This window comes from Dromiciops gliroides, chromosome 6, assembly GCF_019393635.1.
Source record: "Dromiciops gliroides isolate mDroGli1 chromosome 6, mDroGli1.pri, whole genome shotgun sequence".
NCBI lineage: Eukaryota > Metazoa > Chordata > Mammalia > Microbiotheria > Microbiotheriidae > Dromiciops > Dromiciops gliroides.
In genome coordinates, this window is record NC_057866.1 from 111,511,300 (window position 1) to 111,526,395 (window position 15,096).

The window sequence follows — 15,096 nt, forward strand, 5'->3', positions numbered from 1 at the left end:
TCTCTCCTAAGGTTTCTCCCCTTACCCATCAACTGAATTTGTTTTTGTTTTTTTTAAATAGGAAAAAAAAATGTTTTAAATTATTTTAAGGGTGGTTTTCAAGCTGATTACTCAAGGGCACATTTAATGGTACTTACTCCAGAGACAGGAATTGCTCATTATAGCTGGTACATATTCCCATAAGTCAAGTGATAACTTGGGTCAGTTTTCCCAAGGCCATATTACAATATTACCTCTGGAGACATTGCTCGTAAAGGTCCCAGACCTACAAAGGTGAGAGACCAGACCTCTGAGTATAGGGACAACTGGAAACCTCCAGGCCAAGCCTAAACACTGTTCTGACAACTTTATCACATCAGTGCATCAACAAGCAGCAAAATTACATTAAAAAAAATTTTTTTTAGTTGATAAGCAGCTGTAGCACAATGGGGAAAGCATTGTAGTTTTGTTGTTCAGTCTTTTTCAGTTCTGTCCTGCTCTTCATGACCCCATTTGTGATTTTCTTGGCAAAGATACTAGAGTTGTTTTGCCATTTCCTTCTCCAGCTCATTTTACAGATGAGGAAACTGAGGCAAATGGGTAAGTGACTTGCTCAGGGTCATACAGCTAGTAGGTGTCTGAGGACAATTTGAACTCAAGAAGATGAGCCTTCCTCACTTCAGGTTCAATACTCTATCTACTGAGCCACCCAGCTGCCCAAGCATTGTGATAGGAATCAAGAAAATTGAATTCTAGCCCTGACTTTGTCATTATCCCTTGGTCATTTTACTACCATGTGTCTTAGTTTCCCCATTTGCAAAGTGAGAGGGTTGGAGTTGATGATTTCATAGAACTTTTCTAGCTCTAACATTCCATGAATTTAGGATTATCAAGAAATAAAATGTTCCACAAGCTATCGTTTTTTCTTTTATATAAAACAAAGTCGAGGATTTATTTTATTATTTTAAAAGAATACTTTTAAAAAACATTTTTGCCGCAAGCAAAAATATAGTGCTGCAAAACAGGAAACTCCCATAAATAAAAAATTCTTCAACAGAACCCAAAGTTTAAAAGGTAAATAAAAGAGGGACAGCTAGGTGGCGCAGTGGATAAAGCACCAGCCCTGGATTCAGAAGGACCTGAGTTCAAATGTGACCTCAGACACTTGACACTTACTAGCTGTGTGACCCTGGGCAAATCACTTAACCCTCATTGCCCTGCTTAAAAAAAAGTCAATAAAAGAAGTAAAAAAATTATTTGGAATGTTTTGAGATTATTTTAGTGTAATGATAAAATTCTATAAAAGGAAGGAAATGAGTATTTATTAAATGCCTACTACATGCCAGACATTTTGCTAAATACTTTACAAATATTATCGAATTAGATCCTTATAATAACCCTAGGAGGTACATGCTAATCCCCATTTTATAGTTGGAAACTCAGACAAACCCTGTGCTGGGGGTCAAATAGTAAGCATCTGAAGTCAGATTTGAATTCAGGTCTAATCTGACTCCAGGCCCACTGCTCTATTTATCAAACCACCTGGTTGTAAAGTGTTCTAAAGTAAAAATTTTTAAAGTTACATAGCAAAATTAAAATGAATATAATTAAAAATAGAATATATTGGGGCAGCTAGGTGGCGCAGTGGATAGAGCATCGGCCCTGGAGTCAGGAGTGCCTGAGTTCAAATGTGACCTCAGACACTTAACACTTACTAGCTGTGTGACCCTGGGCAAGTCACTTAACCCCAATTGCCTTACCAAAAAAAAAAATAGAATATATTACAAAAATAGAATATAAATAAAAGCAGAGAGGCACAGCTGATAGAGGGCCAGGCTTTGAGTCAAAAAGATCTGGGTTCAAGTCCTATCTCTGACACATAATAATTTTAGCCATAGGAAAGTCACTTAATTTCTCAGTGGCACAGTAACTCTCCAAGATCATAATTTACAAACCAGGGGCTAATCTTCATTTTGATACTGGGAATCCCTCTATCCACTATGAAATCATAGAACCAAACCAGACCTGCCTCCCCGTGTTCTTAGTGGGCTTATCACAGTGTCCACAGTGGGACAAATGACCCATCAGTGAATTTTACAAGCAATAATAAACTATGAAATTGGTTTTTGAGACTGGTCTCCCCTCTCCCTGACAATGCCCCTGCCCCAACTCTTTAAAAATATTGTACTTTAGAATGCTTTCATAATAAGCCTAGAACATCTCATCAATGTGCCTTCATTTGTGCGATTGTGAGTGCATGTTTTTTAAGTGAACTTGATTTTCATGTGGTATTATTTATATTGCCTGAAGAGGGCACCCTATCCTGTAAAAAAAAATAAATCAGAATCTCTCTGCCCAGCACCAATAGACACCTAAAAAGTTTGCTGCTTCCTCAGATTTTCTGTACCATTAATTCAGTGGTTTCATGAACATATGAACTGTGGCACTTCACATGTAGTACTGGATGTGCTCAATAAATGTTTGTTGAATGTATGGATGAATGAATAAGTCCTGTAAAATGGAAAGTCTTCACTGAAAAGAGAAGAACTTCATATTCAAAAGAACAAATATGAAAAGATATTAAGAACAAGTGTTTAGCCCTAAAGGTCCAGCAGTCTGGACTGTAAATGCTCTGAATCTTTTCTTGTTGTTCAGTCGTGTGGGACTCTTCATGACTCCCATTTGTGATTTTCTTGGAAAAACTATTGGAATAGGCTTCCCATTTTTTTCCCCAACTCCTTTTACAGATGAGGAAACTGAGGCAAAGAGGGTCAAATGACTTGTCTAATTAAGTGTCTGAGGCTGGATTTGAACTTAGGACTGTGGGATTCCAGGCCCAGAGCTCTATCTACTGTGTTACCTAGTGGCTCTGGATATGCCTCTACTCAAATGCTAACTGGGTGACGCCCCTTTCTTAGGTTATTGTACCATTACATACATTATTCCCCTTCATGTACCCATGTTGACTCAAACTGACCTTCTTTTTATCCTTCATTTACACTTCCCATTTCCCATCTCCTAGCCTTAGCACATACCTAAAAAGCCTACTCTCTTCACCTCCACCTAGTATAGTACAAGCCTTTGTCTCTTTAAGAGTTTAGGGGGCAGCGAGGTGGCGCAGTGGATAAAGCACTGGCCTTCGATTCAGGAGGACCTGAGTTCAAAAAATTCAGCCTCAGACACTTGACACTTACTAGCTGTGTGACTCTGGGCAAGTCACTTAACCCTCATTGCCCTGAAAAAAAAAAAAAAGTTTAGTACAGGGGGCAGCTAGGTGGCAAAGTGGATAAAGTACAGGCCCTGGATTCAGAAGGACCTGAGTTCAAAAAATCCAGCCTCAGACACTTGACATTTACTAGCTCTGTGACCCTGGGCAAGTCACTTAACCCCCATTGCCCCATTAAAAAAATTTTTTTAAAGAAAAAGAAAAGAAAACATAAGAGTTTAGTACAGGGGGCAACTAGGTGGCACAGTGGATAAAGCACTGGCCCTGGATTCAGGAGGACCTGAGTTCAAATCTGACCTCAGACACTTGACACTTACTAGCTGTGTGACCCTGGGCAAATCACTTAACCCTCATTGCCCCGTCCAAAAAAAAAAAGAGTTTTAGTACAAATTCTACCTCCTACAAAAGGTCTTTCCAGATCTCCCAGCTGCTAGTGCCTCCCTCCCCAGTGAATAAATGCAAAGGTATTTTTTTCCTGTACATTTGGTCTGTGTTTATTTTAGATAAGCTTACATGTTTGTCTTCCCTGATAAAAAGCAGCCCCTTGAGGGCAGGGACTGCTTCTGTGTCTTCAGAAATAACAAATCCTTAATAAATGCTTATTGTCGTGAGCATCTCCTCTCACTCTGATAACAAAAGCAGTAGATGAAAAATAAAAAACTAACTGAACAAAAAAAAATCCCTTAATTTGTCTTATTTTATCTCTAAACAATCTTAGCAATGCAAGATAGTTGAAAAGTCTCTGGATTTTGAGTCAGAGGGCCTGGACTTGAGCCCAATCTACCGTGGCCTTGGAAGGGAGTCACAACTTTTGAAATGTCATGAGAATTTTTAATTTTTCAGAATTCACTACAATACTGCCATTCAACTAGCTAAAGTCTCTTGAATTTAGCTAAAACTTCAAAAAGTTAGCTCTGGATAATGATAGAAGAATTTCTGGCTCAGCTTTATACTGTTATTTAATTTATCTGAGACATCTAACTTTAGATCTATTGCTAGTTCCTGCTCTGTCTACATATTCCAGTTAAAAACCCCTAGTATTTGCTGATCCGATTATTATTTTACCTGATATAGATCTTCCCTTTTGTGATTAGTTCTCCCATGGATAAATCTTTACCCTTCCCCTTTTTTGCCCTCTGTAAAAAATTCCACTTTTATCTATCCTGACTTATCCTGTATAAGAGTTTTGAAGATGCTACTCATGGCTCTTTGGGTTTTATATACCATGGGTCTGTGCTCCAAGCAAATAATGAACTGAATTTTTAAATGTCTTTATGGATTGATAACTATGATTGGCAGCAGTACCTATCAACAAATCCCTGATTATTTTTCTACTACAGGCGTGTACCCTGGACATATCTTCTACATGTGTTCCCTGTTCACAAGTGTTCTTTACATGTATCCCTTTTCCTAATAGTGGTAAGATAATCTATGAGAGAGTATGCCTTTCTATATGGGGGAAATCTTTCTTGTCATTTATCTCTATATACTGTTTATCTTGCCACTGAACCCAAGTAGCTGTGGAGGAGAGAGTGAGGCTGGTGACTTGGCACAGCCCTCCCTCACTTAAATCCAATTCAAGGTAAGTCCCAATGGATGTCATCGTCCTCTTCGAGAAGGAAGAATAAAGAACAGCAACAACCGTTTAGTTAAATGTCTTTTGCTTCGATCAGTAAAGTACCATGAGCTATGGTTTGAATAGATGTTGACTAATGCCTACAATACTACTCTGAACGGAAGCCAGAGAGACTGATATATTATGTGTGTATCATGTCCCTAGGAGAGTGCCCAGGTCTTCCTCATCCTTAAAAAAAAATCTTCACTTGACCTTGTCACCCCTCAAGCTATCCTCCTATATTTCTTTTCTTTTCTTTTTTTGTGGGGCAATGGGGGTTAAGTGACTTGCCCAGGGTCACACAGCTAGGAAGTGTCAAGTGTCTAAGGCTAGATTTGAACTCAGGTACACCTGAATCCAGGGCCAGTGCTTTATTCACTGCGCCACCTAGCTGCCCTATCCTCCTATATTTCTTTAACCTTACACACACTCCTAGAAAAAAATCTTCTATGCTCATTCCCCCACTTATGAAGCATTTTAAAATTCCATGCAATCTGGCTCCCAACCCCAACTTTTTACTGAAATTGCTCTCTCCTAAAGTTACCAAAATCCCACGGCCTTTTCTTGGGGTTCATCCTCCTTGAGCTCACCACAGCTTTTGACACTCAACCAAATCCAATCCAAGGCTTCCTGGATTCTACCTTGACTTCCACAAATGTTAATCTCTCCTGGTTTTTCTCACAGCTGTCTGACCACTAAGGCTTTGCTGGATCCCCATATACTTCCTACCCCCTTAAGACTGAATGTACCCAGGGAAAGCTAAGTGGCGCAGTGGATAGAGCACTGGCCCTGGATTCAGGAGGACCTGAGTTCAAATCTGGCCTCAGACCCTTGACATTTACTAGCTGTGTGACCCTGGGCAAGTCACAACCCCAATTGCCTCACCAAAAAAAAAAAAAAGAAGAAGAAGAAGACTGAATGTACCCTAAGGCTCTCTCATAGGCACTTTTCTCTCTACTTTACCTTGATGATCTTTTCAGTTCCCTCAGATGTAATTATTATTTCTTGGTGTTTATACAGTGCCCCAAATGTCTTTGTATAGGTTTATGCTTTAGTAATTTTATAAGTATAAATGCTACAAAATTATTTTAAAATCATCTTAAAGGTTAACAATTTAAATTTTTAAAAATATTGATTTATTCCATAATAAAATTCAAAATAAAACTCTCATGTGACACATCACTCTAGTGGATTTTTGAACTTTTTTTGATAAACTGTCACTCAGTGACTTAAAGGATTCCATTGTAATCCCAATCTAAAATCATCCAAAGAATGAGATTTTCATGCATACATAACAGTTCTGATGTAACTCCAGAAGAAAAAAAAAATCTAATGAAAATAGATCAGGTGACCAAGCTGGCCAAGCAAGAAAACCTCTCCCAATCCGCCAGTCTGAGAAAGGGAAACTGAAAACTGTTGTGCAGGTCATGCATAATGACAAGATGTTGTCTTGTTAAAATTAAAATTGAAAATGTACTATTCAAAATTCACAAAACCAAATAAGTATATGATAAATTTAAATAATTAAACTTTCTAGTGACACTTTTAACAAGTTTATAGCATTTATACTTATGAAGCTATTAAAGCTTAAAACTGCACTAAGCCTTTTGAGATACCCCATGTGTCTAGTCCTAACCTCTTCTCTGAAGTCCAGTTGTTGTTGCTGCTGCTGCTGTTACTACTGTTGTTTGTCCTTCATTCTTTTTTTTTTTTTTTTGGTGAGGCAGTTGAGGTTAAGTGACTTGCCCAGGGTCACACAGCTAGTAAGTGTCAAGTGTTTGAGGCTGGATTTGAACTCAGGTCCTCCTAAATCCAGGGCCAGTATTCTATCCACTGCACCACCTAGCTACCCCTGTCCTTCATTCTTTTTTTTTTTTTTTAGTGAGGCAATTGGGGTTAAGTGACTTGCCCAGGGTCACACAGCTAGTAAGTGTTAACTGTCTGAGGCCGGATTTGAACTCAGGTCCTCCTGAATCCAGGGCCAGTGCTCTATCCACTGCACCACCTAGCTACCCCTGTCCATTCTTGAAGAGGACCAATGACATCACCAGGGTGATACCTTGACTTTTGAGTGAATTGAATTCAAGTGAGACAGAACTGTACAAAATCTTCAGCTTCCCTCTCTCTTCCACTCAACAAAGCAAGGCAAAAGTCAAGACAACTGGTGGTGGCTCTGCTCGGGATGCAGCGATGACCTTGGTCTTTCTAAATTAAGTTCTTTCCCAGGCGTCAGTTAGTCTGAGGCAAAGTCCATCTAATAGATAATGGAGGCAGGAACACCTGGGTGAACTTATCGTGGTCAAGTTACCAAACCTCCGTGTGCCTTAGACAATCCCCTGGTATACAATCATATATTTAGTCTAAACTTTACCAGTGAAAAACTGAGAGCCAAGTGAGATTAAGGTTTTTGAGATGGGAGGTTTTTCTGATTCTAAATCCAGGGGTCTACCCACTAAGCCAGCCCTAAATCAACCACTGTCTACTCAGTATCTCCTCACTGATGCCTGATCATCTTCTCCTACTAAAGCTATTCTTCGTTTAAATTGACCTTTTTTTTTTTTTAGCATGCCACCACCATACTTCAAGTGACCCAGGTTCATAACTTTGGAGTTGTCCTTGACTCCATTCTCTTCTCCAATCCACCGAATCCAATAGCTAAGTCTTGTCAATTCCATTTCCAAAACACGTGCTCATTTGACTCCACCTTACAGCCATCCCCCTATTCCAAGCCCTCATCACATCTTGCTGCAAGGATTCCCAGACTCCCAGTGGTTCTCATTGCTTCCTGTCTTGCCCTTCTCCGAGTCATTCTCAGCACAACTGCCAAAATAATCCTTCTAAATAATCTTTCTGATTCTATCATTTCCCATCATGAAAACATTGCCTTGTTGTCTCCAGGATTACAAAACCAATCTTCTTCATGTGGCATTTAAATTTCTCCATCTCGCTCTAATTTCTTTTTTGCCCTTTCTGTTTCAGCCAAACAGGTCGACCAGCTATTTCTCTAACACAGAATTCCATTTTTTGGTCTTCTTAATAACTAATAACTGACATTTTTATAGCACTGTGTGCCAGGCACTGTGCTAAGCGCTTTACAGCTATTATCTCATTTGATCCTCACAACAACCCTGGGAGGTAGGTACTATTATTATCCCCTTTTTACAGATGAGAAAATTGAGTCAGAGTTTAAGTGACCAGTCTAGAGTCAGGCATCTAATAAGCTGGTTTTGAACTCAGTTCTTCATGACCTCAGGCCTGACAATCTACACCAAGGAGCTTGCTCCATTCATACCTTTACTTAGGTTTTTCCTCATACCTAAAATGCCTGACTCACCCCTTCCCTTAGAACATTTATCTTCCTCCTAGGCTTAAGTCAGATGACACTTTTTCTCTCTTTTTTTGCAGGGCAAAAACCCTTTAGGTCAGAGGTTATTAACCTTTTGTGTGCTGTGGACCCGTTTGGCAGTGTGGTGATATCTTTGGGCCTCTTTTCAAAACAATATTTTACAATTCACAGAATATTCTTTCATAACATGACTAATGCACATAGAATAGAATACATACAATTACAAAGGAAACTAATGATTAGTGAATATCAAGATGTAATTATCTACCCCCTCCAAATTCATGGACGCCCTGAAATCTATCCACAAACATGACTCTGGGTTAAGAACCACTGCTCCAGTTATTAATTTTTTTTTTTACAAAACTGTATGAGTCTATTAATGAAAAGTTTCTCCCCTTTTCCTTCTTCTGGCCTAATGTATCTGATATTCATAGTAGTATTGTCCACAGGCACGGTCGGCATTATATGTGATTCCTTTTCAGTAAGAAGTAGAAGCATTTATAAAGTACTCAGCACTAAGTAATGGGAATTATAAGAGCTAAAACTGGGGCAGCTAAGTGGCACAGTGGATAGAGTATAGGGCCTGGAGTAAGGAAAACTCATCTTCCCGAGTTCGAATGTGGTCTCAAGCATTTACCAGCTGTGTGACCCTTGGGCAAGTCACTCCACCCTGTTTGCCTCAGTTTCCTCATCCGTGAAATGAGCTGGAGAAGGAAATGCCAAACCCATTCCAGTGTCTTTGCCAAGAAAACCTTAAATAGAGTCACAAAGAACTGGACACGACTGAAAACAATTGAACAAAAACAACAAGAACAAAAACCCATGCAAAGTTCAAAATCTACTGAAGATGACAAAACTTACATACACATAATAATCCCTCAAAAGATATAAACCTGCATATAATAAACCAAATTATATAGTTTAAAGGTCAAAAAAGAAAAAGATCCTAGTGAACTTGGTAGTAAAAGAGGATTTTTATAAAGGAGGTGAGATTTGAATTGGGCCTTGAAGAAAGTTTAAGATTTGAAAGTGGAGAGAAAGGGAAGGTCATTCTAGGCCTAGGAAGAACTAAGGTGGAGTCAAGGGTATGTGAAGGATCGTCACCTCCCTCAGCCTCATGGAATCCCAAACTTTCCTCAGGTTCTTCCCTTTTTCTGCTAATGGCCTAGCCAATCACATTTTGTTGGTGGTCTTACCCAGAAGCATGGCCATTGGCAAATGTGATTCTATTTGAATAAGAAGCAAAATCCCTGAAGTGTTCATTTTAGGTCCCTCTACTTTCATAGATTCTCCCACCCCCATCCCCTCCCCCAGTTATTAGCATTCATTTCCTCTTGTAATTACTTTGTACCCCTAGGTATTTACTTACCTGTATACCTGTTTGAATCCCTATTAGAATGCTAGCTCCTTAAGGCAGGACTACTCCCTCAGTGTTTGCAGGATTTAACCTAGTAACTGGCATACAACAAACACTTAACAAATGTTTGTTAAATGAATGAATAAACAAACAAATGAATGAATAAATGAATTGATCGATTAATTAGTAAATGAACAAACCAGCAGATAAATAAATCAATGGATGAATAAATAAAAGGGTGGGGGGTTGCATTTCATGGGAATAGATTATAACCCATTAATTTATAAAATGCTTTGGCCCCAGTAATAATGATGATGGTGATTGTTATAATGGCTAGCATTTATATAGCAGTATATCATTTTACATTTCATCGAGACTTAAAGACCTACAGAACTGAATTTAGGGATTAGATAGATAGTAGAAGATAGATAGATAAGGAAGGAAGGAAAAATTATTCATGTTTTAATTTAAGGATAAAATTGAATAAACATTTAGTAGACACAAAAAGATGGAAACTTGACTGTAGGTAATGCAGTATAGTGAAAAGAGAGTTCACCTTGGAATCATGAAATTGTTTGATCTTGTGCTTCCTTTATGCTAGGAATTTTTCTTTGAGGCTTTGTAAGGTTTGGGGAGTTATTTTCTTCTTCTGGATTTGTGTCTAAAGTATTGCTGGATTCATAATAACTATTTTTTGTTCATTTCTTTACTAAGTCTTCCAGCCTTCCTTCCCAAATAAGGACTTTGGGTTTGGGCATACTACTGGAAAGACTTTCATGACTGTGTATGGTCCTGGCCTGTATCTAGTCACACTGTTCTACAGGTATCCATGCTGTGACCTTCAAGGATCACAGGTGCTGTACAGGTCAGGGAACTGCAAACTTTGAATGACTCCTATACTGTCTGATCAAAACCATTTGTCTGTCAGTCTCCTGGGCTTTCCAGCCTCCAGAACCTGTTTTGGAATTAGGAAACACGGTTTCAGGATTACCGGTCCCAGCATGCCTCTCCCTGTTCTTCACTCCAGGGCTGACTTTATGGTCCCTTATCTGGGTCAGAGAAAAAGTACTGAGGCCTTGTTTTATACTCCAGCCTAGGCCCAAGGTCAGAGTTACAGAGCAGTGGCTCCCATTTTGCACAGGGAGCCTGGTCTGTGATCCCTACTCCATGCTGAGGGCTGACTTCCAAATCACCTTTCCTTGGTGAGCAACAATGACACCATCCCAGCACCTAGAAGATGAGTTTGAGATCCAGATCCCCTCTCTGGGGTCAGAGAACCCCAGAGTTACACCATGGTTCTGTGCACAGGGTCTCATTCCATGAGCCTGGCCCATCCCTGTACCACAGCTCCTGTCCTAGTCACTTACCTATGGATGGAATTTATGATTTTGAGCTAGAATAATGATCTAATGTGGTTTTTCCTTAGATTTCCTGATCACTACCTGATTTGCTCCTCTTTAAATCTTTGTTGGAGTACTGGTGGGAAGAGCTGAACTGTACTGCTTCTTTTTACTCCACCATCTTAGCTGACCCCAAGAATATTTTTTATTCCAAACTCTGAGATGCTCACTTGCTATGTGAAGCATAAGTCATTTAATGTCTCTGAGGTTAACTTTCCTCATCTGTAAAACGAGGATATTTGCTCTACAGACCTGGAAGGATAGTATAAAAAGTAATTTGTAAGGGGCAGCTAGGTGGCGCAGTGGATAGAGCACCGGCCCTGGAGTCAGGAGTACCTGAGTTCAAATGCGACCTCAGGACACTTAACACTTTCTAGCTGTGTGACCCTGGGCAAGTCACTTAACCCCAATTGCCTCACTAAAAAAATAAAAAATAAAAAAAAATAATTTGTAAACCTTAAAGTGCTATAAACATGTCAATTTGTAGTAGTGGCGGCGGTGGTGGTGGCGGTGGTGGGTGGTAGCAGCAGCAGCAGCAACAGTACCAGTAGTACTAGCAGTAGTAGTAGGAACATATTTTTGAATGAGTGATAGTCCTTGTTCTACAGGCTTCCTTTAAAAAAAAACACCACATTGTTTTTAGAAAGGAAGAATTTGCTAAGTATTATAAATATAAATCTAAAAACCTCAAATTCCAGAAAACTTTTTTATCTTATATCCTTATTGTCCCCACAGTACTACACAGCTTCCAACAGTCTCACACAAGATAGCTGAATATTAAAGTGACTAGCCTGGTAAAGATCTAGGATTAATGTCTAGAGATACATAGATATCATCTCCACAATAACACTCCATGCTTACTTAATACCTTTAATCTTCCTAAATGCTTTACAGTTATTAATTAAACTTCACTGTGAGGCATACTATTAAATCTTTGGTGGCCATCAGTTTAAGCATAGCATTTAATACAGTAATGAGTGGCAGACCTAAGAAAAGAAGCTGGAGTTCTAGATTCCCCACAACAGTTCTTTACCCATTGTACTAAATTTGTTTTTAGCCAGGTTTTGTGAAAAATAAAATTGTGGGCTTGGGGGAACTTTTAAAGCCAAAATAACTTTATTACATGAATTACTTACAAGGAGAAATCTGGTTCCTTCCATTAAAAAAAAATGAGGAAACCACATGTGTTCCTTTAAGATGCTGATACATTCTTGTATTGGTATCATTTTATTATTCTTTTGGATAGTTTAATTGAGTCCAAATAAACAACCCAATGTATCTAGAAAACAAGTCGAAAATAAGTAGCTATCCAGATGGGTAACAGAAAGGGTTAAACGTCGATCAGTCTTCTCAGAAATTTACAGTAACAGAAAGACCCAGCAGAAATAAAATAAAAATAGAAGTGTAAGTACACATTCCACCCATATAGGGGAGAGGAGGAGGGAGGTAAGGAGGAGAATTAGATAATGAGATATGTTAATACTTGTTAAAAATTTAGAAAATGATAAGATAGAAACTCTTTAGAAAAGGAAAGATAGAAAGTAGGAATTTTCATGTGGCTCCAGATACTCAAAGAAAAGGATGTTCTTTCTCTAGAAGGTAAGTCCCACTTCTAAAGAGAAATATTCCTAAAGTTAAGAAGTGTGATTTATTAGAGACTAATGAAAAAAAATCAGTATACAGTAATACAAATCCTTTTGCTTATATTCTATATTCTCCATGCAGTCTTTTGAGTATTCTGACTAGATCTATTCATCATGAAAGAGAATGTTCTGGCCAAAGACCCCCACTGTAAACTGACAAATCTGATTTCTAATACAAATTAGTCTTGTGTCACATTAGACAAGTTTCTTAAGACATGGTCACTACTGTATGACCTGGCCAATCAAATATTCAGGTGTGCAGATCTGAGACTACTAGGTAGATCCCTAGATTGGAGTTATTCTTGCTGGTGTACAAAGCCTCTAATCACTATCCTTTACTATCAGTTGAACTCATCCTTCTGAGTCACAACCAAGATTTGGCCAAAATATTCAGTATTTAGGGGGGCTGAAACACTGGGGTCTCCAATCTAGAGACCAATTGTAGAGGCAACCATTCTAGAAGCAGTCCTTTGCAAACCCATGGCCATAAGATTGAAAGAAATTCCTTTAACAATCCTCAGGATAGAAACAGGAAATATTTATTGTTCAAGCTCATACTACAGAATTCTTAATTTAATCACCAAACTGAAATTAAGTGAGCCAGAAATTATTCCATCTAATTTCTGCCAGCAAAATACCAAATGGATGTAAAGTAAATACCTTTTATCAGACTTCTTTGTGGCAGGTAATTAGGCGCCAGAAATCTGCAACTCCACCCTACCTACTGTCATTCTAACAGATTAACAATCAAGGTCACTCAGGGAGAGGACGGAATGAGTGACAGAACAAGTTTTGTCCAAGGAAATATTTTAGAATTTGATCTCCTTAAATCTTGATAACACTATGAAGGGAGTACTGTGAATGAGTTTTAGAAACTAGCCAAAAAAGTTATTACTTAATAACACTTCATGAAATTCAACATGCTAATAAATGCACGCCACATGATGTGGGTGGATTTTGAATCTATTCCTTTTATGCTCTGCATTCTGAATCCTTCCCTGTTGTTATATTTCAGCAATAGCCAGCTAGGCAATCCAGAGGAGAAAATATAATCTTGAAATGAACAAGAGAAATCCTTTGTTATCCCTAATGCTATAATGTTTCCCATATTTTTCTTACTATTACTATTAACATTTACAAAAATCTTGGTCGGTTTCTATAGTATCACTGAATCTAGAAAACATTTCATTTGAAAAGCCTTTTGTCATGGTCTGAACACTGATCAGAGTAAATGTGTGTGCAGCCTTATACAATTTCTCTGCATACGTTTCTCAAAATGCTCTATCCCATCTTTCCATCAGTACCTACCTAAATCATCTCAAACAAAAACTTGTTTTTAAGTAACATTTCCATAGTGTCCTTGTTGAAGGTTAATAATCTAAACTGAGGAAATCCTTCCCTATTTCTATCTCCTAGCTTATACTTTTTGGACTTAAAAAAATTCAGAGCTATTTCTCTCTGCGAAATGAATGGGTTTAGTATCATGCTTCATCAAGGAAAGAAGCCATAAACTTCAGGAAGGCTTAGTCATTGTTATTCTCATAGGTCGTAAAAGGACCCAAGTGTGGGGTAGGAACAAAGCCATAATTAGGTTTGAGCAATTGGAGTTTTCCCCCAAAGTGCTAAAATTTAGAGCACTATTCTTGGGCAATATTCCTGCCCCTAACCCACATTATTATTCTCCCCCATTTGGTGCAAATCTTGCAGCCGTGTTAAAACCCTAACACTGCAGCCACACTTCTCCGTTCCTAAGGCGGCCTTCTACATCCCCATAGTCCAACCCCTGGTTACTGCTCTGCTTAGGAAACTCTTTCCACAATACATACATATCAATGCTGTTCTAGAATATACAGATTCACTTTCAGTTTACTGAGCCAATTGAGATGGAAATCCTAACTTTTTTGTCTTGCAGCTTTTTCTCTCCACAGCTTTTATCTTCCTAACACCTTTGTCCAAATAACACTACTTTCCATTTTTTGTGTCAGGTTGAAGTTGAAATTGCTTTCCTTCCTCCCTGACTTGATGAGATCACAGATAATGAATTGTTAGTATGCTCAACTAAAAGCAAAAAGGAGTCTGTGGTCTGCTGTCTCTTTACATTAGGTGAAGAAGTTTCCTCCATGGAAAGCAAGTGGCCACTGGCCATATTCTCTGTTGGCCTTTAAAACGACAAACCTACCAGCGCTGGAAAAATTTAAGGAAGGGAACACTTGTGTGGAGTATGATCCCTTCTACCTCTGCCAAAGAGTAGAGGATGGATGGAAGAAGAGATTTTCTCCGTCCCCTCCACTGAATTGGTCATAGCATTTTGAAACATATCTACTTGCCCAGTAGGGGAGAGAAAGAGACAGACACACAGACACACAGAGACAGAGAGACACGCACAGAGAGAGACAGAGACAGACAGAGGGACAGAGACAGAGAGACAGAGACAGAGGCAGAAATAGAGACGAGACAGAGATAAAGAGATGAAATAATCAATATAGTTACAGAATGTCAGGGGCAGGAAGCAGCTTCAAGGAACATGACT